This window comes from Ranitomeya variabilis, chromosome 7 (genome assembly GCF_051348905.1).
Source record: "Ranitomeya variabilis isolate aRanVar5 chromosome 7, aRanVar5.hap1, whole genome shotgun sequence".
NCBI classification, from domain to species: domain Eukaryota; kingdom Metazoa; phylum Chordata; class Amphibia; order Anura; family Dendrobatidae; genus Ranitomeya; species Ranitomeya variabilis.
In genome coordinates this window covers 163,124,573-163,146,903 of record NC_135238.1, presented here as the reverse complement: position 1 = coordinate 163,146,903, position 22,331 = coordinate 163,124,573, and the positions used below count along the sequence as shown (strand labels likewise).

At 41.7% G+C, this 22,331-nt stretch overlaps 1 protein-coding gene across 2 annotated transcripts in view; it reads right to left on the bottom strand.

Annotated features, from left to right (window-relative positions):
• Positions 1–22,331, bottom strand: part of ADARB1 (adenosine deaminase RNA specific B1) — a 159,949-nt gene that overhangs the window by 78,652 nt on the left and 58,966 nt on the right. The window contains exons 2-3 of one of the 2 annotated variants that reach the window (XM_077272163.1): positions 13,260–13,347; positions 5,694–5,750 (exon numbers count right to left, since the gene is read on the bottom strand). The gene's annotated coding sequence lies outside the window, so the exon portion shown is untranslated. The remainder of the gene's footprint in view (positions 1–5,693; positions 5,751–13,259; positions 13,348–22,331) is intronic. The other variant, XM_077272161.1, reaches the window with a different exon arrangement.

Genomic DNA, 22,331 nt, shown 5'->3' with positions numbered 1-22,331 from the left:
ACCGTGGGATTTTTCGTTTTTCAGTGTTCCTTTTTCACTCCCCTCCTTCCCAGAGCCATAACTTTTTTATTTTTCCGTCAATTTGGCCATGTGAGGGCTTATTTTTTGCGGGACGAGATGTACTTTTGAACGACATCATTGGTTTTACCATGTCGTGTAATAGAAAACGGGAAAAAAATTCCAAGTGCGGTGAAATTGCAAAAAAAGTGCAATCCCACACTTGTTTTTTGCTTGGCTTTTTTGCTAGGTTCACTAGATGCTAAAACTGACCTGCCATTCTGATTCTCCAGGTCATTACGAGTTCATAGACACCTAACATGACTAGGTTATTTTTTACCTAAGTGGTGAAAAAAAATTCCAAACTTTGCTAAAAACAAATTAAAAAAAAAAAAAAAAAAAAAAAAAAATTGCGCCATTTTCCGATACTCGTAGCGTCTCCATTTTTCATGATCTGGGGTCGGTTGAGGGCTTATTTTTTGCGTCCCGAGCTGACGTTTTTAATGATTCCAATTCGGTGCAGATACGTTCTTTTGATCGCCCGTTATTGCATTTTAATGCAATGACGCGGCGACCAAAAAAAACGTAATTCTGGCGTTTCGATTTTTTCTCGTTACGCCGTTTAGCTATCAGGTTAATGCTTTTTTTTATTGATAGATCGGGCGATTCTGAACGTGGCGATACCAAATATGTGTAGATTTGATTTTTTTTTTATTGATTTATTTTGATTGGGGCGAAAGGGGGGGTGATTTAAACTTATATTTTTTTATTTTTTTCACATTTTTTTTACTTTTTTTTTTTTTTTTTTTTACTTTTGCCATGCTTCAATAGCCTCCATGGGAGGCTAGAAGCAGGCATAGCACGATCGCCTCTGCTACATAGCAGCGATCTGCTGTTCGCTGCTATGTAGTACAAAATCAGGTGTGCTGTGAGCCGTCCACAGGGTGGCGCTCACAGCTACCGGCGATCAGTAACCATAGAGGTCTCAAGGACCTCTATGGTTACAATGGAGAAGCATCGCCGACCTCCGATCATGTGACGGGGGTCGGCGATGCCGTCATTTCCGGCCGGATGCGGTAGTTAAATGCCGCTGTCTGCGTTTGACAGCGGCATTTAACTAGTTAATAGCGGCGGGTGAATCGCGATTTCACCCGCCGCTATTGCGGGCACATGTCAGATGTTCAAAACAGCTGACATGTCCCGGCTTTGATGCGGGCTCACCGCGGAGCCCTGCATCAAAGCAGGGGAGCTGACATCGGACGTACTATCCCGTCCGATGTCAGTAAGGGGTTACGGTAATATGGAGCCCATCATAAACTGTATGGACCATTATATGGGGCGTATTTTGTATGGAGCATCTTATGGGGCCATCATGAACTGTATGGAACATTATATGGGGCTCCTGATTCAATATGGATATTCAAAAACACTAAAACTATTGATGTCTCAATTAACCTTACTTTTATTTTTTAAACTTACCAGTAGCTGCTGCATTTTCCACCCTAGGCTTATACCCGAGTCATTAAGGTTTCCCAGTTTTTTGTGGCATAATCAGGGGAGGTCAGCTTATATTTAAATTATATATATATACACATATATACACATATATATACATATACACACACACACATATATATATATATATATATATATATATATATATATATATATATATATATATATATATATATATATATATATATATATATATATATATATATACACACACACACATACACACACACTCTTTCATGTGAAATGACATAGATAAGCACTTCACTAAATATTTTGCATCTTAGCTTTGTCAGATCATGCTGCAACCCAAGCTTCTCTGCTGGTCATGTGTGCTGGCTGAGAGTCTCCTCCTATCTGACTGACAGCAGCAAAGCTGGTACTAGGGCACAGGAAGGGACGACTGACAGCAGAGCTGGTATCAGGGTGCAGGGAGTGAAGCAAAAAAAACATAAAACATGAAACTGGCAGAAAAGATGTATGAGGATCAATATGCGAGTCAGGGAAGTGAACAGTCCCTTTAATTAAAAAAAAAAAAAAAAAAAAAAGATACCTGTGGCAAATTCTCTTTCAAGTAAGGCCCATTTTAAAGGAAAACTCAGTATGGGTAGTGGATTATAGAGCAGAAGAGCCGAGCGATAAGAGGTTTACATGTAGATTGTGAGCCCTCGCGGGCAGGGTCCTCCTGTACCAGCTGTGACTTGTATTGTTCAAGATTATTGTACCTATTTTTATTACGTATACCCCTCCTCACATGTAAAGCGCCATGGAATAAATGGCGCTAAAATAATAAATAATAATATATACACTGCAGAAAGAAGAGCGTGTCAGAGCAATGGAGGGTGGGCACGCCTGTGCCAATGCGCTGGGGTGGGGAGGGTGGGCGCAGTTCCAGCGCTCTCGGACCATTTCCTTAGTCATGACAAAGCAGCTGCACAACTACACTTCAATTTACTTCACCATTATACCAATCTGCTGTCACTGTAGAAATTAGACCATGGCAAGAAGGGAGAATAAAATTGAAGAGAACATTTGAGGTTCAGCACAATGGTTTCCTATTTTAGGAAACAGTTACGGATTTAATTTAATGCAGCTGCTCAAAGCATTTCTTGTCTAACGACACACAAAAATAGAGGAATTTCAAAAGGAAAAGAGAAAATACTATTGCCATTACACTTTAATTAACAGCCCATAAAAGAGTGTCGTATGAGGATACAGAAGGTCAAATCAGAGCCCAATAACACCGCCCTGATATAGGTCCTTACCCGCACACCCCACATCAGGTGCAGATGTATGAAGGCAGCTCGGGAGCCATGTTATACAGCCGCACAGGAATCTATATAGCAGCCATGTTCAACTTTTACATGCCTGTTGGCCTCTGACAGTGGTATTTAAGTGGCTGTAATATGCATAGATGCGATGCTTGACGACAATCTGGCAGCAGATTTTTGCTATGTAATCTGAGAGCAGAGTGATGTAGGGGCTGAGATTTTGATTCCAGTGATGTGTTGCTTGTTGGTCTGTATGCTGTAGTTTTGATCTAATCACAACTTTCCCTGCTGCAGATGTAGCAGTGCTGAAATGTGGAGTGGTGTATAACCTGCCCACACCACTGATTGGCAGTTTTCTGTCAACTCATAGTGTAGAAAGAAAGCCGTCAATCAGCGGTGAGGGTGGATTACACAAAGCAGGACGACTAGGAGGCACTATACATCTAGCCCTGTAGTGATATTCTCCTGCTGATAAAACACTGATTTTAGTGAAATAGAAAACGCACAGTCCCGTTTGTGACATCAATGGAGTTAGTGTCCCTGTCTCTACATCATGCTGCTCTAATATTACATAGCAAAAACCTGCTAACAGACTCCTTTAATGGGAGATCATTTTTATTATATACTGAAATTATGAAGTATCAATTGCATGTTCATCAAGCCTCCTAGGATGGCAAACTTGGATATATATAAATATATATATTATATATATATATATATCCCTTCATGTAACCAAAACAATACTAACCTGCAGATATGGGGTCAATTTGCAGTTTAGCCCCTTTCCGGTGTTGGGCATAATAATGCGCTTATGTCTGAATCCATTTCTTTGATGCGAGCTCCGGCGCTGAGACCCCATCTTTCCCGGCCATGTCAGCTGTTTTGAACAGCTAGCATGTGCCTCTAATAGTTGTGGGTGGAATTGCAATCCACCCGCTGCTGCTAACCTGTTAAATGCCGCTGTCAATCTCTTATGCTTACTGTAAGCGTGCAGGAAATCTCGCCCATCGGTGACCCCGTCACATGATCGCGGGTCCTCGATGAGTTGGAATGACAACCAGAGGTCACCAGCATACCTCTATGGTTGTCATAGCCGGATGCTATGAGTGCCGCCCAGTGGTCGGTGCTCATAGCAAGTGAGTATTTCTGCTACATACAGGCGATCTGATCATCGTTTGTGCGTCACACAGGCGATCAGACAACTGCAGTTTCTAGTCTCCCATGGAGACTATTGAAGCATACAAAAAGTAAAAAAAAAAAAGTTTTTAAAAATATTAAAAAAATTAAAAATATAAAAGTTAAAATCACCCCCCTTTCGCCCTATTCAAAATAAAATAATTAGTGATGAGCGAGTGTGCTACTAGTTACTCGAGTTTTCTGAGCATGCTCGGTTGTTCTCCGAGTATTTTGGGCGTGCTCGTAGATTATGTTCGAGTTCCCGCAGCTGCATGATTTGCGGCTGTTAGACAACCTAAATACCTATGGGGATTCCCTAACAAATAGGCAATCCCTGCATGTGTTCAGGCTGTCTAGCAGCTGCAAATCATGCAGCTGCAGAGACTCAAACATAATTTACAAGCATGCCCAAAATACTCAGAGAACAACTGAGCACACTCGCCCATCACTAAAAATAATTCTTTTTTTTATAAAAATCAAACATACACATATTTGGGTATCTCCGCGTTCAGAATCACCCGATCAAAAAAACAAAAAAACAAAGAATTAACCCGATCGGTAAATGGCGTAATGAGAAAGAAAAAAAATCAAAACACCAGAATTACGTTTTTTATACCTAAGGTCCTGCAATGCCTGCACGAGGAAAGAGACATAGCAAATAAAATAAAAAAATATATACTGCCTTTCTAATTGGAGGTATTTGTTAATATTATTATTACACCTACTACATATTGGGATAGGATCTTGGAGATGGGAATACCCCTTTAAGGATCATGGTTACCTAGCAATGATTGGAAGAGTGTGAGGGGGATTGAACAACTGATTGCACGCTCTCCTTTATTCCAGCTTACACATGAGGGAATGCACTACCAACAATTTTTACACCCACCTAGAAGACGTGATTAGCATGTGTGCATGGGACAGTGATTGGGAACCAGCGTCCATATGAACTTATCTTTCAGACAAACAGCAGTCCATGTAAAAAGGCCGTCAGTTACTGCACATGAGAGGTCACACAAGATGCTGCCGTTCACCTTTCCAGTCTGCGAGCAGAGTGCGTGTTTTTCTGACTGGTTCGTCCATACGACTTTTTAGATGCGAAGCCTGCACTTTCCCATGTTGAGGAATACTAAATATGGGATTTTCTATTATCTGACATTTTAGCTAGTTTTAAGTGAAAATATTGCACTAAATTTACACCGATGTAAAGACATGTCTTTACACATTACATCAGACATATAGGACAGGATGGTAAAGGAGTATATTGAAGGATATAAAATGCCTTCAGGAAACCGTCCTATGAGAATATTAACACTTATATCTTACCTGGTCCAATAGCTAGATTATAATTCATTATTAGTCCTGGCATTAGCAATGAATTGATATTTACTTACACTTATGGAGACACATTGTTTTGATACAGCAAAATTTCATAGTCAAAACAGAAAGCGTTTTGTCATATTAGACAAATGGTAAAAGAAAAGCTTTCTGAAATATTTTTTACAGAATGAAAGTCTTGTGTATATTTTTCATTTCAGTAAGGAATTATTCCCATCTTCATAAATGGATATTGTCGGAAAGAGCTTGTAAATACAAGCAATTTTGCAATTTACTGCTTATTAAAATTTTACGCCATTATTGAGATATTAACACATTTCTTTAGTTTGCATCTCGTTGCTTGGAAGACCGACCAGCGCTGCTACACAGCACGAGTGCACTGCTTGCATGCGCCATTACCTTATAATCTCAGCCAGTGCAAGCCAGACAGAAGTGGTGGTTCTCTTAGGAAACAAGCTGTACAAAACAAACAGAAAGTTTTAATAGTTCAAGAAAGGCTTCAAATTTTAATAAGCAGTAAACTGTAAGGATACGATCTGACAATATTTATATATGAAGCTGGAAATAACCCTTAGGTTCAATTTGGGTCCATAAAAAGTAAAGCATTTCAAAAACAATAATGTGGTCTTGTACGGCAACTCTTAATATCTGTAAAAAAAAAAAAAAATCTATACTCATTTTAAAGTAACAGGAAACCACTTAAAAAAAATACCAACGTTTTAAAACTTAGATTAGAAATTTGATTCAAGTGGGCCTAGTAAGCGTTTGAGGCACAAAGGATGCCGGAAGTGAACATCGGGTGGCACGGAGGAGCACAGTAGATTATATCCAAAAGCATTAACTATAAACAAATTATAAAGCAAGATGTCTTGTGTTTTTATAATTATTTATACACGTAACATTTTTTGGTCACATCCATGAAGGAAATTCTAAGCCATGTAGTCTTTTATATTTCCCACTAGATGTCAGCATTGCCTGCTACATGCGATACTCATCACAGTTTTGTATCTTTTCGATCTCACTCCTTTTAAAGGGTAAACATTTACCAGATAAATATAAAAACCAAAGGTAACATTATGTGAACCTTATGCAGGATGTGCTGAATTTTAAAACTCTAAAGGTACCTTCACACTTAACGATATCGCTAGCGATCCGTGATGTTGCAGCGTCCTGGCTAGCGATATCGTTGAGTTTGACAGGCAGCAGCGATCAGGATCCTGCTGTGCCATCGTTGGTCGGAGCAGAAAGGCCAGAACTTTATTTCGTCGCTGGATCTCCCGTAGGGTACCTTCACACTAAACAATTTACCAACGATCACGACCAGCGATACGACCTGGCCGTGATCGTTGGTAAGTCGTTGTGTGGTCGCTGGGGAGCTGTCACACAGACAGCTCTCCAGCAACCAACGATGCCGATGATACCATCGTAAATGTAAAAAAAAAAGCAAACAGTACATACTCACATTCGGTGTCACGTCCCTCGCCATCTGCTTCCCGCACTGACTGAGTGCCGGCCGTAAAGTAAAAGCAGAGCGCAGAGGTGACGTCACCGCTGTGCTCTGCTTTTACTTTACGGGCGGCACTCAGTCAGTGCGGGAAGCTCTGAGCAGCAGTGCGGATGCCGGGGGACGTGACAGACATCAGAGGGTGAGTATGTACTGTTTTTTTTTTTTAACTTTTACAATGGTAACCAGGGTAAATATCGGGTTACTAAGCGCGGCCCTGCGCTTAGTAACCCGATATTTACCCTGGTTACCATTGTAAAACATCGCTGGCATCGTTGCTTTTGCTGTCAAACACAACGATACACGCCGATCTGACGACCAAATAAAGTTCTGGACTTTCAGCAACGACCAGCGATATCACAGCAGGATCCTGATCGCTGCTGCGTGTCAAACACAACGATATCGCTATCCAGGACGCTGCAACATCACGGATCGCTATCGTTATCGTTGCAAAGTCGTTTAGTGTGAAGGTGCCTGTAGACATCGCTGAGTCGGTGTGTGTGACACCGATTCAACGATGTCTTCACTGGTAACCAGGGTAAACATCGGGTTACTAAGCGCAGGGCCGCGCTTAGTAACCCGATGTTTACCCTGGTTACCAGAATAAACGTTAAAAAAACCAAACACTACATACTTACATTCCGGTGTCTGTCCCCCGGCGCTGTGCTTCTCTGCAATGTGTAAGCGCCGGCCGGAAAGCAGAGCACAGCGGTGACGTTACCATTGTAAAAGTAAAAAAAAAAACAGTACATAATCACCCTCTGATGTCTGTCACGTCCCCCGGCATCCGCACTGCTGCTCAGAGCTTCCCGCACTGACTGAGTGCCGCCCGTAAAGTAAAAGCAGAGCACAGCGGTGACGTCACCGCTGCGCTCTGCTTTTACTTTACGGCCGGCACTCAGTCAGTGCGGGAAGCAGACGGCGAGGGACGTGACACCGGAATGCAAGTATGTAGTGTTTGGGTTTTTTTACATTTACGATGGTAACCAGGGTAAACATCGGGTTACTAAGCGCGGCCCTGCGCTTAGTAACCCGATGTTTACCCTGGTTAACCGGGGACTTCAGCATCGTTGGTCGCTGGAGAGCTGTCTGTGTGACACCTCCCCAGCGACCACACAACGACTTACCAACAATCACAGCCAGGTCGTATCGCTGGTCGTGATCGTTGGTAAATCGTTTAGTGTGAAGGTACCTTAAGGCTGTGTGCCCACGTTGCGTTTTTTATGCATTTCTGTGGCATTTTTTGCAGCAGCGGAAATGCTTAAAAAAAAAGCATTCCCATGCAATCCTATGGGATTCCGCAGTTGCTGTTCCCATGCTGCGGATTTTCCCGCTGCGGAATCGCATAGCGGTAAAATCCGCAGCAGGTTCATTATTTCTGCGGAATCGCAGCGATTCCTCCGCCATAGGATTGCATTGAAACACTCATTTTACGCATGTGGCTATGCCCACCATGCGTAAAGTGACTGCTTCATGTGCAGATGGTAACCAGGATCTGGAGGAGAGGAGACTCTCCTCCAGGCCCTGGGATCCATATTCATGTAAAAAAAAAAAAAAGAATTAAAATAAAAAATAGGGATATACTTACCTTCAATGGCCACTGGAGTCCTCCGGGCTCTCAGAGGTGCACGCGGCGGCTTCCGTTCCCAGGGATGCATTGCGCAAATCACATGAGATGACGTCGAGATCACGTGACCGTGACGTCACAAAGGTCCTTCGCGTAAAGCATCTCTGGGAACGGAACGTACCGGGAGCGCCGTTGAGGAGATCGGGGGCCGTCGGAAGGTGAGAATAACCATATTTATTTATTTTTTTAACATTCTGTCTTTTACTATTGATGCTGCATAGGCAGCATCAATAGTAAAAAGTTGGTCACACGCGTCAAGCACCATGCTCGACACGTGTGACCAACCTGTCAATCACTTTTCCAAGCAATGCTTCAAATCGCTTGGAAAACTCAAGCATTCTGTAAGCTAAAAACGCTTGCAAAACGCTTGTGTTTTGTGGAAATACGCATGCGTTTTACCCGCGTCAGGAAGTTGCGGAAATGCTGCGGACATTTCCGCAGCATTTCTGCAACGTGGGCACATAGCCTTAATGGCAGCCAAAAAAATGCTACCAAATTGCTGCAATTTTGTCAATACAGCTTCCATAGGTAAAACAAGTTTAGGCTAGGTTCACATTTGCGTTGCTGGGCGCAGCGTCGGCGACGCGACGCAACCAACAACGCATGTACACAATGCAGCGTTTTGCGGCGCATGCGTTGTCATAAGATCCTACAGATCGAGACTTTCGTCGCAGGGAAAACGCTACAAGTAGCGTCCCCTGCGCACTGTCTTGTGCATCTATATGACGCATGCGTCGTAAAACGCAGTACAACGCATACCGGCGCATGTCTATGAACCCCCATGTTAAAGATAGGGGCGCATGACGCATGCGTCGGTAACGCTGCGCCCAACAACGCAAATGTGAACGTAGCCTTATTCAACGTGCTTCATCTATGGCAGTTGTATTGGCAAAAACCAAACCAGTGACTCTTGTAGAAAGGTGTGCAGCTTGGCTGCTGTGACCGCTCCCTTCATGTCTTCTGATCACACTAGAGAACCAACAAGAGACTGTTTATTCTAATAAGAGCTTAATTAGCAATTACTTATTCTGCTTTACATTGAAAGCTAAAAAAGGTCAGCAACCGCTACACTTGAAAAGAATGATTCATGCTGGCGCTGCAGGTGGCACATTCATTGCAGGAGGTCTCTTCAGCGGTTTGAAGTCTTCCCACTAATCTACTTCTCTGAAAAGGTTATTCCAGGATTAATTAATTGACAATACAAACAACACTTCTTAATTATGTATATTTCTACATAGACCAGATCTAAAAAGACTGAAATTTTCTCTACAACACATTACTGATCATTTACCATAAGCAGAAAAGGGGGTAAGACATCCCACTGTTGTATGACCCGGAAATAAATATTAAATATAGAATTTTATTGTAGAAGTGACCTACATGGCCCACAAGTCTCCTTACACTGGCATGCCAAGCACCTCACTCTCCACCAGGAGAGATGTTACGTCTTAGATCCCATTTTAGAAGTGAAAAATAAAGTATTCCTCTTAGGACCGGCATCAAGTTCCAATTTTTTTCATTGTAGCTTTCCAACCATCAATCATGTGCTATGTTTTTATTTGTTTGTTTTCTTCATTGTAACCACTTGTTTTTGCAGGACAGACTGCATTTTTATAAAGGCATCATTTAATTTAAGATTCAGGCTATGAGAACACATTGAGTAAATGGATCCAGATATTTCTGCACCATTTCTGAATCTCTTGGAAGGAAAAATGAAGCACTAAAAATGCATTTTTCATGTGTTTTGCCCTGCGTTTTTTGACGGATTTGAGTGAGGTCAATGGAGAAAAACACAAGGAAAAACAGACAGAGAATTGACATGCTGCAAGTCAAAAATAGTCAATGTGTGCATGACACGTCAGGTTTCTCATTCACGTTGCTGGCATCAGGATTTCTTCAGATTATGTTAGAAAATCTGCATGGCAAAAAACGCACCAAATCTGCAACGTGTGGACTAGTCCTCAATGTATGAAAAGATGAGAAAACTATTATCTGTTTGGTAGAATGAAAGAATACTTGGGGGAAAAAAAAGTCATTATTCATTGGGTTTAGTTTTTCTGCCATTTACAGTACAGTACTGCCATTTACAGTAGTTGTTTTTTATTGTTGCTCTTCTTCCAGATGATGGGGTGATGTGATTACTTGTTTTTTTGCAGGGCAAGCTGTAACTTTTTTTTTTTTAGTATCATTCTGATATAAGATTTTTTTTTAATTGCCTTTATTCCATTTTTGGGTGAGGTATTATGCAAATATACCATAAAAGAAAAGCAAGGTGATATTTGAATAGTTTAGATAGGTTTCCTTTATGGTTTTATAGTTTTTTAACCTTTAAAACAATGTGAAAGGTGAGTTACTTTAACCCATTAGCGACATTTGCTGTCCAGGTACTGTACACAGCGCGGCTGCCACCTGAGTGATATGTGAATCTTTTCTTCAAATGTAAATTGCATAATTAAAAAAATTATAATTTACATATTTACTATGGACATAATTGCCCAGACTAATAAAATATAATATACTAGATGGTGGCCCGATTCTAACGCATCGGGTATTCTAGAATATGTATGCGTAGTGTATAGCCCGGCCCACGCTGTACACTGCCCGGCCCACGCTGTACACTGCCCGGCCCACGCTGTACACTGCCCGGCCCACGCTGTACACTGCCCGGCCCACGCTGTACACTGCCCGGCCCACGCTGTACACTGCCCAGCCCACGCTGTACACTGCCCAGCCCACGCTGTACACTGCCCAGCCCACGCTGTACACTGCCCAGCCCACGCTGTACACTGCCCAGCCCACGCTGTACACTGCCCAGCCCACGCTGTACACTGCCCAGCCCACGCTGTACACTGCCCAGCCCACGCTGTACACTGCCCAGCCCACGCTGTACACTGCCCAGCCCACGCTGTACACTGCCCAGCCCACGCTGTACACTGCCCAGCCCACGCTGTACACTGCCCAGCCCACGTAGTATAGTCACGTAGTATATTGCCCAGCCATGTAGTATATAGCACAGCCCATGTAGTATAATGCCCAGCCACGTAGTATATTCCACAGCCCACGTAGTATATTCCACAGCCCATGTAGTATATAGCAATGTGGGCATCATATCCCTGTTAAAAAAAAAAAAAGAAATAAAATAAAAAATAGTTATATACTCACCTTCCGGAGCCCCCGGATCCAAGCGAAGCGGTTACCGACGCTGCTCGTGCACTCCGGTCTCAAGAGTGCATTGCGGTCTCGCGAGATGATGACGTAGCGGTGTCGCGAGACCGTTACGTCATCATCTCGCGAGATCGCAGCATGGACCGGTTACCGGAGCGTCGCGAGTGGGAAAGGCCTGTTGTCGATCCGGGGGCCGACGGACGGTGAGTATATAACGATTTTTTATTTTTTTTATTATTTTTAACATTAGATCGTTTTACTATTCATGCTGCATAGGCAGCATGAAGAGTAAAAAGTTGGTCACAGAGGGTTAATAGCAGCGGTAACGGAGTGCATTACACCGCGGCATAACGCGGTCCGTTACCGCTGCCATTAACCCTGTGTGAGGGCTGACTGGAGGGGAGTACAGAGCGGGCACTGACTGCGGGGAGGAAGGAGCGGACATTTTTCCGCCGGACTCTGCCCATCACTGATTGGTCGTGGCTGTTTTGCCACGACCAATCAGCGACTTGGATTCCATGACAGACAGAGGCCGCGACCAATGAATATCCGTGACAGAAAGAAGGACAGACAGATAGAAGTGACCCTTAGACAATTATATACTAGATACATATTTATCCCATAAAGTGAACACTGAATCAAAATAATTATAATTGAAACAGTCAATTCTTTAAGAAGTGGGTGGATAAACAAAAACACAAATTGTGAAATACTGATTAGGCAAGAACGCGTTGTCAGTCAGGCTTTGGGAGGACAGGTTTATTTTTATTTTTTTACACACCGACAGGCTTCAATAGAATGAAATGACAGGAAATCCAGAAAATGGTTTACTTCTTTAAATGTCTACATCATTAAAGGGGTTTTACACTTACAGGAAAGTGGGTCCCAAACTTTGCAAAATATATCAAATAAACTTAGCACGACTGATCCACTGTCTTGGCTGCAGAGGTGACGTTTCAGCGCTTGAGCCAATCGCGGAGCTCAGACAAGTTTTACAGAAAATGTACAACCCCTTTAAAATTTTATGTTGTCGAAAACTGCTCTGCCCTCTATGCACCATTTGTTTTTGTAAAATCCCCCCCCCCCCCAAAAAAAAACAAAAACAATTCTGGACCATTTCCATTGTACGGATCCTCAGTTATCCCTCCTAGAACTTTAAGAGAACTTCTTAGTGACATCTCTGACAGGAGGAATGGCTTTAATGCATTAAAAAAACAACATATTCTAGGAGCAAATCCTTTATAGACTAAGCAACCAAAATTATCCATTTTTTTTTTTTTTTTTTTTTTTTACAAGCTTTCAGAGCATGGAGGCCCCTACAGATGGCTAACACAGCACTACAATATAATGTTTCTTTATTGCCAATCATTACAAGAGTAATGGAACACCGAGTAATAAATGTATTAATAAGTAATGAGAGGAGCAAACCATGTACAGCTCAAAGATGCTCCACAATGGCTGTGGAACACATATTTTAGTAACCATCTTCAGTTCCACGAATTTCCAGTGCATTACATACATGAGACTGATGTTTATAACTCTCACCCTAACATTTAATATTAGGGAAAATTAACTATGTTTACTGCAATCTTTGTAAGCTTCTCCACATCAGTAATTCACATCACAGGTAGACGATTTATGCAGGTTTTATCTGAAATATCTGACATACCTCCAAAGGCTTCAGGTAGAAAGTGGATTTTGTAGACTTATGTACCGTAACTTGGGTTGACCAGGAAGATGCCTCGCTGGTATGTAGCCTGGAAAAAATAAAATCAATCTATTTTTAGTGCTTGATAACAGATGGCACTAGAAAATCCTCTTCAATACGGCGGAAGAGTTGGCTACGTCTCTGCCATTTTACATACGTAATGAATAATCTTATGCCAGCAATTCAGCTCCAGCCATGCCGAACACCAGGGACTATGCAAACACTGTGTGTTGTTTCATGTAAGCTAGTATATCAATAATAAACAATGGTGAAATGTATTACCAATTACACTACTCATTCAAAAAGTAATCTATCCATTAACTAAGGGAAGGAAAAAACATCAGAAAGAATGGGGTATAGGCCAGTTAAATCAGCAAAGTTCAGAGCTCAGGTTATTCCCTGAAGGGGCCTCAAGAAACAGTCATATCCAATACCATAAGAAGAGCCACCAGCGCTTTACAGTCATGTATGTAACACAATTTGGAATCAAAATTATTTAAAAACAAAAACAACAACATCAAAATGTAAGTGTAAAGCTAAAATCCAGACCCTCAGCAGGTCAGATTGGTACAGGGGTGTGATAATATTTAATAAACAATTGTATTACACCCCTGAGATCACTTGAAGGGTGAAGATGACAGTAACAGCTGGGTGTGACCTGAATATTGCAGCTAAAGATTTGGGCCTGGCTAATTACAGTTATATGAAAAAGTTTGGGCACCCCTATTAATCTTAAGCTTAATGTTTTATAAAAATTGTTGTTTTTTTTGCAACAGCTATTACAGTTTCATATATCTAATAACTGTTGGACACAGTAATGTTTCTGCCTTGAAATGAAGTTTATTGTACTAACAGAAAATGTGCAATCTGCATTCAAACAAAATTTGACAGGTGCATAAGTATGGGCACCTCACCAGAAAAGTGACATTAATATTTAGTAGATCCTCCTTTTGCAAAAATAACAGCCTCTAGTTGCTTCCTGTAGCTTTTAATGAGTTCCTGGATCCTGGATGAAGGTATTTTTGACCATTCCTCTTTACAAAACAATTCCAGTTCAGTTAAGTTTGATGGTTGCCGAGCATGGACAGCCCTCTTCAAATGATCCCACAGATGTTCAATGATATTCAGGTCTGGGGACTGGGATGGCCATTCCAGAACAGTGTAATTGTTCCTCTGCATGAATGCCTGAGTAGATTTGGAGCGGTGTTTTGGATCATTGTTTTGCTGAAAGATCCATCCCCTGCGTAACTTCAACTTTGTCACTGATTCATGAACATTATTGTCAAGAATCTACTGATACTGAGAGGAACCCATGCGCCCCTCAACTTTAACAAGATTCCCGCTGCCGGCATTGGCCACACAGCCCCAAAGCATGATGGAACCTCCACCAAATTTTACTGTGGGTAGCAAGTGTTTTTCTTGGAATGCTGTGTTTTTTTGCCGCCATGCATAACGCCTTTTTGTATGACCAAACAACTCAATCTTGGTTTCATCAGTCCACAGGACCTTCTTCCAAAAAGAAATTGGCTTCTCCAAATGTGCTTTTGCATACCTCAGCCGACTCGGTTTGTGGCGTGCTTGCAGAAACTGCTTCTTTCGCATCACTCTCCCATACAGCTTCTCCTTGTGCAAAGTGCGTTGTAGTTGTATAGTTGACCGATGCACAGTGACACCATCTGCAGCAAGTTGATGCTGCAGCTCTCTGGAGGTGGTCTGAGGATTGTCCTTGACTGATCTCACCATTCTTCTTCACTGCCTTTCTGATGTTTTTCTTGGCCTGCCACTTCTGGCCTTAACAAGAACTGTACCTGTGTTCTTCCATTGCCTTACTATGTTCCGCACAGTGGAAATTGACTGGTTAAATCTCCGAGACAGCTTTTTGTATCCTTCCCCTGAACAACTATGTTGAATAATCTTTGTTTTCAGATCATTCGACAGTTGTTTTGAGGAGCCCATGATGCCACTCTTCAGATGAGATTCAAACAGGAGAACAACTTGCAAGTGGCCACTTTAAGTAGCTTTTCTCATGATTGCATACACCTGGCTATGAAGTTCAAAGCTCAATGAGCTTACAAAACCAAAAAAAGTGCTTTAGTAAGTCAGTAAAAAGAAGGTAGGAGTATTTAAAAACAAGAAAATGATAAGGGTGCCCATACTTATTCACCTGTCAAATTTTGTTTGAATGCAGATTGCACATTTTCTGTTAGTACAATAAACCTCATTTCAAGGCAGAAACATTACTGTGTCCAACAGTTATTAGATATATGAAACTGAAATAGCTGTTGCAAAAAAACAATTTTTATAAAACATTAAGCTTAAGATTAATAGGGGTGCCCAAACTTTTTCATATAACTGTATGTTCACTATTAAATCAGAACAAGATCTTCCGATATTCTAGTTGTGGCAAATGTTTAGTCAATCTTGTCAATTAAATGGTTAAAACGCCAAAAGGTGGTATCATATTTTCTAGCACTTTGTCTCAATTCCTTGCAGTTTTCATGTTCTCTGAAATCAATTAAAGGGAATCTGTCACCAGGTATTTGACAGCAATTATGAGAGCAGCAGAGACAGAGACCCTGATTCCAACAATGTGTCACCTACAGGGCTGCGTGCTGTAGCTTTGATTAATAAATCACTGTATTATCAGCAGGAAATTATCACTAGACGACTAGTAAACCTGCTGCCATGTAGTCCTCCATATTCATGAGCTCATTAGGAATCGTCCCCCACCACTGATTGGCAGTTTTCAGCCTATGCAGTGTACACAGAAAGCTGGCACTCAGTGGTGTGGGCGAGGTTATACAGGGCTCCGCATTCAGAGAACTGCTAGATCTGCAGCCGAGAAAACAGGGATTTTATCAAAATTGCAGCAAGCGACATCGATGGAATCAGGCTCTCTGCCCTTACATTATGCTGCTCAGATGGGGTTGCAAAAATCTGCCAACAGATTCCCCTTAATAAGAAGGTTCATTGGTTTAAGGATACAAATTACATAGTAACATAGTAACATAGTAACATAGTTAGTAAGGCCGAAAAAAGACATTTGTCCATCCAGTTCAGCCCATATTCCATCATAATAAATCCCCAGATCTACATCCTTCTACAGAACCTAATAATTGTATGATACAATATTGTTCTGCTCCAGGAAGACATCCAGGCCTCTCTTGAACCCCTCGACTGAGTTCGCCATCACCACCTCCTCAGGCAAGCAATTCCAGATTCTCACTGCCCTAACAGTAAAGAATCCTCTTCTATGTTGGTGGAAAAACCTTCTCTCCTCCAGACACAAAGAATGCCCCCTTGTGCCCGTCACCTTCCTTGGTATAAACAGATCCTCAGCAAGATATTTGTATTGTCCCCTTATATACTTATACATGGTTATTAGATCGCCCCTCAGCCGTCTTTTTTCTAGACTAAATAATCCTAATTTCACTAATCTATCTGGGTATTGTAGTTCTCCCATCCTTTATTAATTTTGGTGCCCTCCTTTGTACTCTCTCTATTTCCATTATATCCTTCCTGAGCACCGGTGCCCAAAACTGGACACAGTACTCCATGTGCGGTCTAACTAGGGATTTGTACAGAGGCAGTATAATGCTCTCATCATGTGTATCCAGACCTCTTTTAATGCACCCCATGATCCTGTTTGCCTTGGCAGCTGCTGCCTGGCACTGGCTGCTCCAGGTAAGTTTATCATTAACTAGGATCCCCAAGTCCTTCTCCCTGTCAGATTTACCCAGTGGTTTCCCGTTCAGTGTGTAATGGTGATATTGATTCCTTCTTCCCATGTGTATAACCTTACATTTATCATTGTTAAACCTCATCTGCCACCTTTCAGCCCAAGTTTCCAACTTATCCAGATCCATCTGTAGCAGAATACTATCTTCTCTTGTATTAACTGCTTTACATAGTTTTGTATCATCTGCAAATATCAATATTTTACTGTGTAAACCTTCTACCAGATCATTAATGAATATGTTGAAGAGAACAGGTCCCAATACCGACCCCTGCGGTACCCCACTGGTCACAGCGACCCAGTTAGAGACTATACCATTTATAACCACCCTCTGCTTTCTATCACTAAGCCAGTTACTAACCCATTTACACACATTTTCCCCCAGACCAAGCATTCTCATTTTGTGTACCAACCTCTTGTGCGGCACGGTATCAAACGCTTTGGAAAAATCGAGATATACCACGTCCAATGACTCACCGTGGTCCAGCCTATAGCTTACCTCTTCATAAAAACTGATTAGATTGGTTTGACATGAGCGATTTCTCATAAACCCATGCTGATATGGAGTTAAACAGTTATTCTCATTGAGATAATCCAGAATAACATCCTTCAGAAACCCTTCAAATATTTTACCAACAGTAGAGGTTAGACTTACTGGCCTATAATTTCCAGGTTCACTTTTAGAGCCCTTTTTGAATATTGGCACCACATTTGCTATGCGCCAGTCCTGCGGAACAGACCCCGTCGCTATAGAGTCCCTAAAAATAAGAAATAATGGTTTATCTATTACATTACTTAGTTCTCTTAGTACTCGTGGGTGTATGCCATCCGGACCCGGAGATTTATCTATTTTAATCTTATTTAGCCGGTATCGCACCTCTTCTTGGGTTAGATTGGTGACCCTTAATATAGGGTTTTCATTGTTTCTTGGGATTTCACCTAGCATTTCATTTTCCACCGTGAATACCGTGGAGAAGAAGGTGTTTAATATGTTAGCCTTTTCCTCGTCATCTACAACCATTCTTTCCTCACTGTTTTTTAAGGGGCCTACATTTTCAGTTTTTATTCTTTTACTATTGATATAGTTGAAGAACAGTTTGGGATTAGTTTTACTCTCCTTAGCAATGTGCTTCTCTGTTTCCTTTTTAAATTAGTCTGGTCATGTGCAACCCACTAGAAATTAACACTGACAGTATATTGGCATATAGTGATTCTTCTTTTAAGTAAAACACTTGTTTACAGAAACCAGGATTCACCTTTAAAGGGAACCTGTCACCACGTTTTTGGAAGATGGGATAAAAATAGCGTTAAATAGGGGCAGAGGTGGGCGTTACATTAGTGTGTGTGTTAAGCGTTTATTACCCACCTAAGTTGCCGAAATAACTTTGCAAAGTCTCCGTTTTCGCCTGTCAATCAGGCTGGTCAGGTCACATGGGCGTGGTGTCTTCCCCCAGATTTGGCGTAGTTTTCCGTTGGTGGCGTAGTGGTGTGCGCATGCCCAAAGTCCGGAATCCTCTTCCAGGGGATTTAAAATAGCGCGGTGTTCGTTATTGCATTGGTGATCGGTGGGCGCGGCCATCTTCCTTTGGCCGCGCGTGCGCAGAAGCGGCGCTGTGCTGGCCGCGGCTTCAGGAAAATGGCCGCGGGATGCCGCGCGTGCGCAGATGGATATCGCGGCGGCCATTTTCCTGAAGCCGCGGCCAGCAGAGCGCCGCTTCTGCGCACGCGCGGCCAAAGGAAGATGGCCGCGCCCACCGATCACCAATGCAATAACGAACACCGCGCTATTTTAAATCCCCTGGAAGAGGATTCCGGACTTTGGGCATGCGCACACCACTACGCCACCAACGGAAAACTACGCCAAATCTGGGGGAAGACAACGCCCATGCGACCTGACCAGCCTGATTGACAGGCGAAAACGGAGACTTTGCAAAGTTATTTCGGCAACTTAGGTGGGTAATAAACGCATAACACACACACTAATGTAACGCCCACCTCTGCCCCTATTTAACGCTATTTTTATCCCATCTTCCAAAAACGTGGTGACAGGTTCCCTTTAAATTAAGATCCAATATATTGGCTTTCAATGGAATGCACAGAAAAACATGTACACAAGCCGTACAGCTTGCTCTTTCAGTAAAATCTAAATTTGGGGGGGGGGGGGGGGGGGGGAGATATCTGTACAATATGTAGCAAACATTTGCTTGGACAGCGTGTCCAAGTGCAGATTTCTTTATTCAAATGAAAGAAAAACTCATGGCTATTTAAGGCTGGGTTCACATGTTGCATTTTGCTGCGTTTTTTTCTACTGTGTTTTTTATGCAAATTTTAAGCTGTGTTTTACAATTCCAGCTAAAGCTTTGTGATTTCAGAAATCTCATGCACGCATTTGGGTTTTTTTAACCGACTGAACTGGAAAACTGATGCTTTTTTGAAAACCGCAGCAGGTCACTTATTCCAGCTGTTTTTAAGCATTTTTTTTCACCCTTACTCATTGCTTTCTAAATACAAAAATGTAGAAAAAACCCAGGTATCAGGTTTTACTGCATTTTTTTTTAGTGGAAAAAAGTATATGCAACAGGATATGAAACCCATTTATTTTTGAGATTTTCCAAATTTAAACCATAATGTCTTGAGAATAGCAGTTAGGATTCATAGAGTTTCATAAAAATTATTGACCAAACATTGGCTAAGGTGTGAAATTGAACAATCCTTGATCAACTCAAGGGCCGACCAAAGTGTGAAAGTAAATAGTGTCCTAAAAACTCTTTGATCTGCCAATGTCTTAGGTAAACTTCCTGACCAATTCACCCCCCCCCCCCCCCCCGCTGAGCATTTGTAATTGTGTACTTTTTCATGAACTCATGCATGTGAACTTTTCGTTCAGAATAGTCACTTTTTTTTTGTAGACATAAAAATCTTTTTCCACTAAATAATTTCTGGTAACACTGCTTGTGTAAGACAAGCTTAAAACAGCACATACTTCCAGCACAGCTCAGCTTTGCCTCCATCATAGATGTTTGGCACATCAAGCCAATCTGTGTTTAGAATACGCTTTACGGTCCTGCTACACAACTCTGCTACGCCAATTTTACCTCCTTCCATATATATCAATATAGCTGTGTGTTTACATCATTGATCTTACACGGCAATATGTTAGAGCGTAAAAAAAAGGCAAGGAATGTCAAAATTATAGTAATGCAATCGAATCAGAAATCTCATGTCCTTTCTCAGCAGGGAAGTTGTGCGCATAGGGGATGTTTCAATACAATGAAAAAGTAAAAATACATTTTAACCAAAAAAAATGCTAGGCATTTAACCGCTTGCACCAAAGATCCCTTCTTTCAATGTACACCCATATAAGGCTTTATCCAAAATATCCATCCAGACACAAAACTGAACATTCATCAGAAACAAAGCCTAAATACTTCTAACATGAGAAACCTGATAAAAAAAGAGGGTTTCTAGGTCACAACATCAATACCATGCTTTTCTAAAGGTTGTGTTTGAAAGAACAGGTATGCTGTGAATATACAGCAACATAAATAAGCCGACCCAACTAATGAATGGATTCACAAACGAGATTCCGGGGCTTGTATGTGCAAATAGGGATATGAAAACAGGGTTCAAGTGTTAGCATTAACAACAAAAACAATTACCTGGGTGCATTACACTGTGTTCCAAATTATTATGCAAATAATATTTCCTCATATTTTCTCTAAATTACCTATCTGAATTGCAGTCATTGTTATTTTCCAGTCATCTACTATTCTAGTATAATTGCAATGTTATGGAACAAAGTGCCTATGAAAACAGTATCTTTAAAAAAAAAATAAACACTCAAAATGCATGTTCCAAATTATTATGCACAGCAGAGTTTTCAACCTTTTTTTTTTATTATTTTGAACAAAAAAAATGGTCAATTGTGAAGTTATAAGCATTATCAGCTTATTACAAAATGAAATCAAACAGTTTTCAAGTGAAACTTTATTCTAGGTGATGTTACATTTGCACATAGGACCCCTTGTTCGAAGGAAGCTTCTGAACTCTCTCGTCCATTGAATTTGTCAGTTTTTGGATTGTTTCTGCTTCAATTGCTTTGCATGTCGATAGAATACCCTCCCAGAGCTGTTGCTTAGATGTGAACTGCTTCCCGCCATCATAGACACTCCTTTTGATGATGCTCCAGAGGTTCTCAATGGGGTTGAGATCAGGGGAAGATGATGGCCACACCATAAGTTTGTCCTCTTTTATGCCCATAGCAGCCAGAGATGCAGATGTGTTTTTTGCAGCATGAGACGGTGCATTATCATGCATGAAAATGATCTTGCTGCGGAAAGCACGGTTCTTCCTCTTGAACCATGGTAGGAAGTGTTGTTTTAGAAACTCCACATAGATTATGGAGTTCATCTTTACCCCTTCAGGGATCATAAAGGGGTCTACAATCTCTCTCCCCATGATTCCAGCCCAAAGCATTACTCCACCTCCTCCTTGTTGGCGCCTTAGCCGTGTTTTCATGGGGTGTCCATCAACCAGCCATCCTCCACTCCATGCATCTGGACCATCGAGCGTTGCACGGCACTCATCGGTGAACAAAAGAGTTTGGAAGTCAGTCTTCATGTATCGTTTGGCCCACTGGAGCCGTTTCTGCTTGTGTGCAGTGGATAGAGGTGGTTGACAGGATGGCTTAAGCACCTCTGAAGGACCCTGCATCTTGTTGTTCTGGGGACGTTGGAGGCACCAGGAGCTTCAAAAACTTGTCTGCTGCTATGACAAGGCATTTTTGCAGCTGCTCTTTTAACCTTACGCAATTGCCTGTTGGAAAGAGTCCTCAATTTTTCCTTATCAGCACGCACACGTGTGTGCTGGGAATCAGCTACATACTTCTTGATTGTGCAATGATCACGATGAAGTGTCTTGGCAATGTTGATTGTAGTCATGCCTTGACCTAAATACTCCACAATTTGTTACTTCTCAGCAGCCGACACATCCTTTTTCTTTCCCATTCTGGCAAAAAATGTAGGCTGCTTAATAATGTGGAACAGCCTTCTTAAGTAGTCTTGCCTTTATTTGGACACACCTGCCAAACTAATTTGCACCGGTATCTGCAATTGCTTTCAGTGATATAAAGAGCCCTGACACACATCACCATCAATGAGTTTAAATGACAAACAAAAAATTTCTAACCTTATCACTCCTAAACGCTTTGTGCATAATAATTTGGAACACAGTGTATATATCTTAGGAGATATCTGTTCACGGAGTGTGTAACTGCACAGGTCCCATATATTTATATA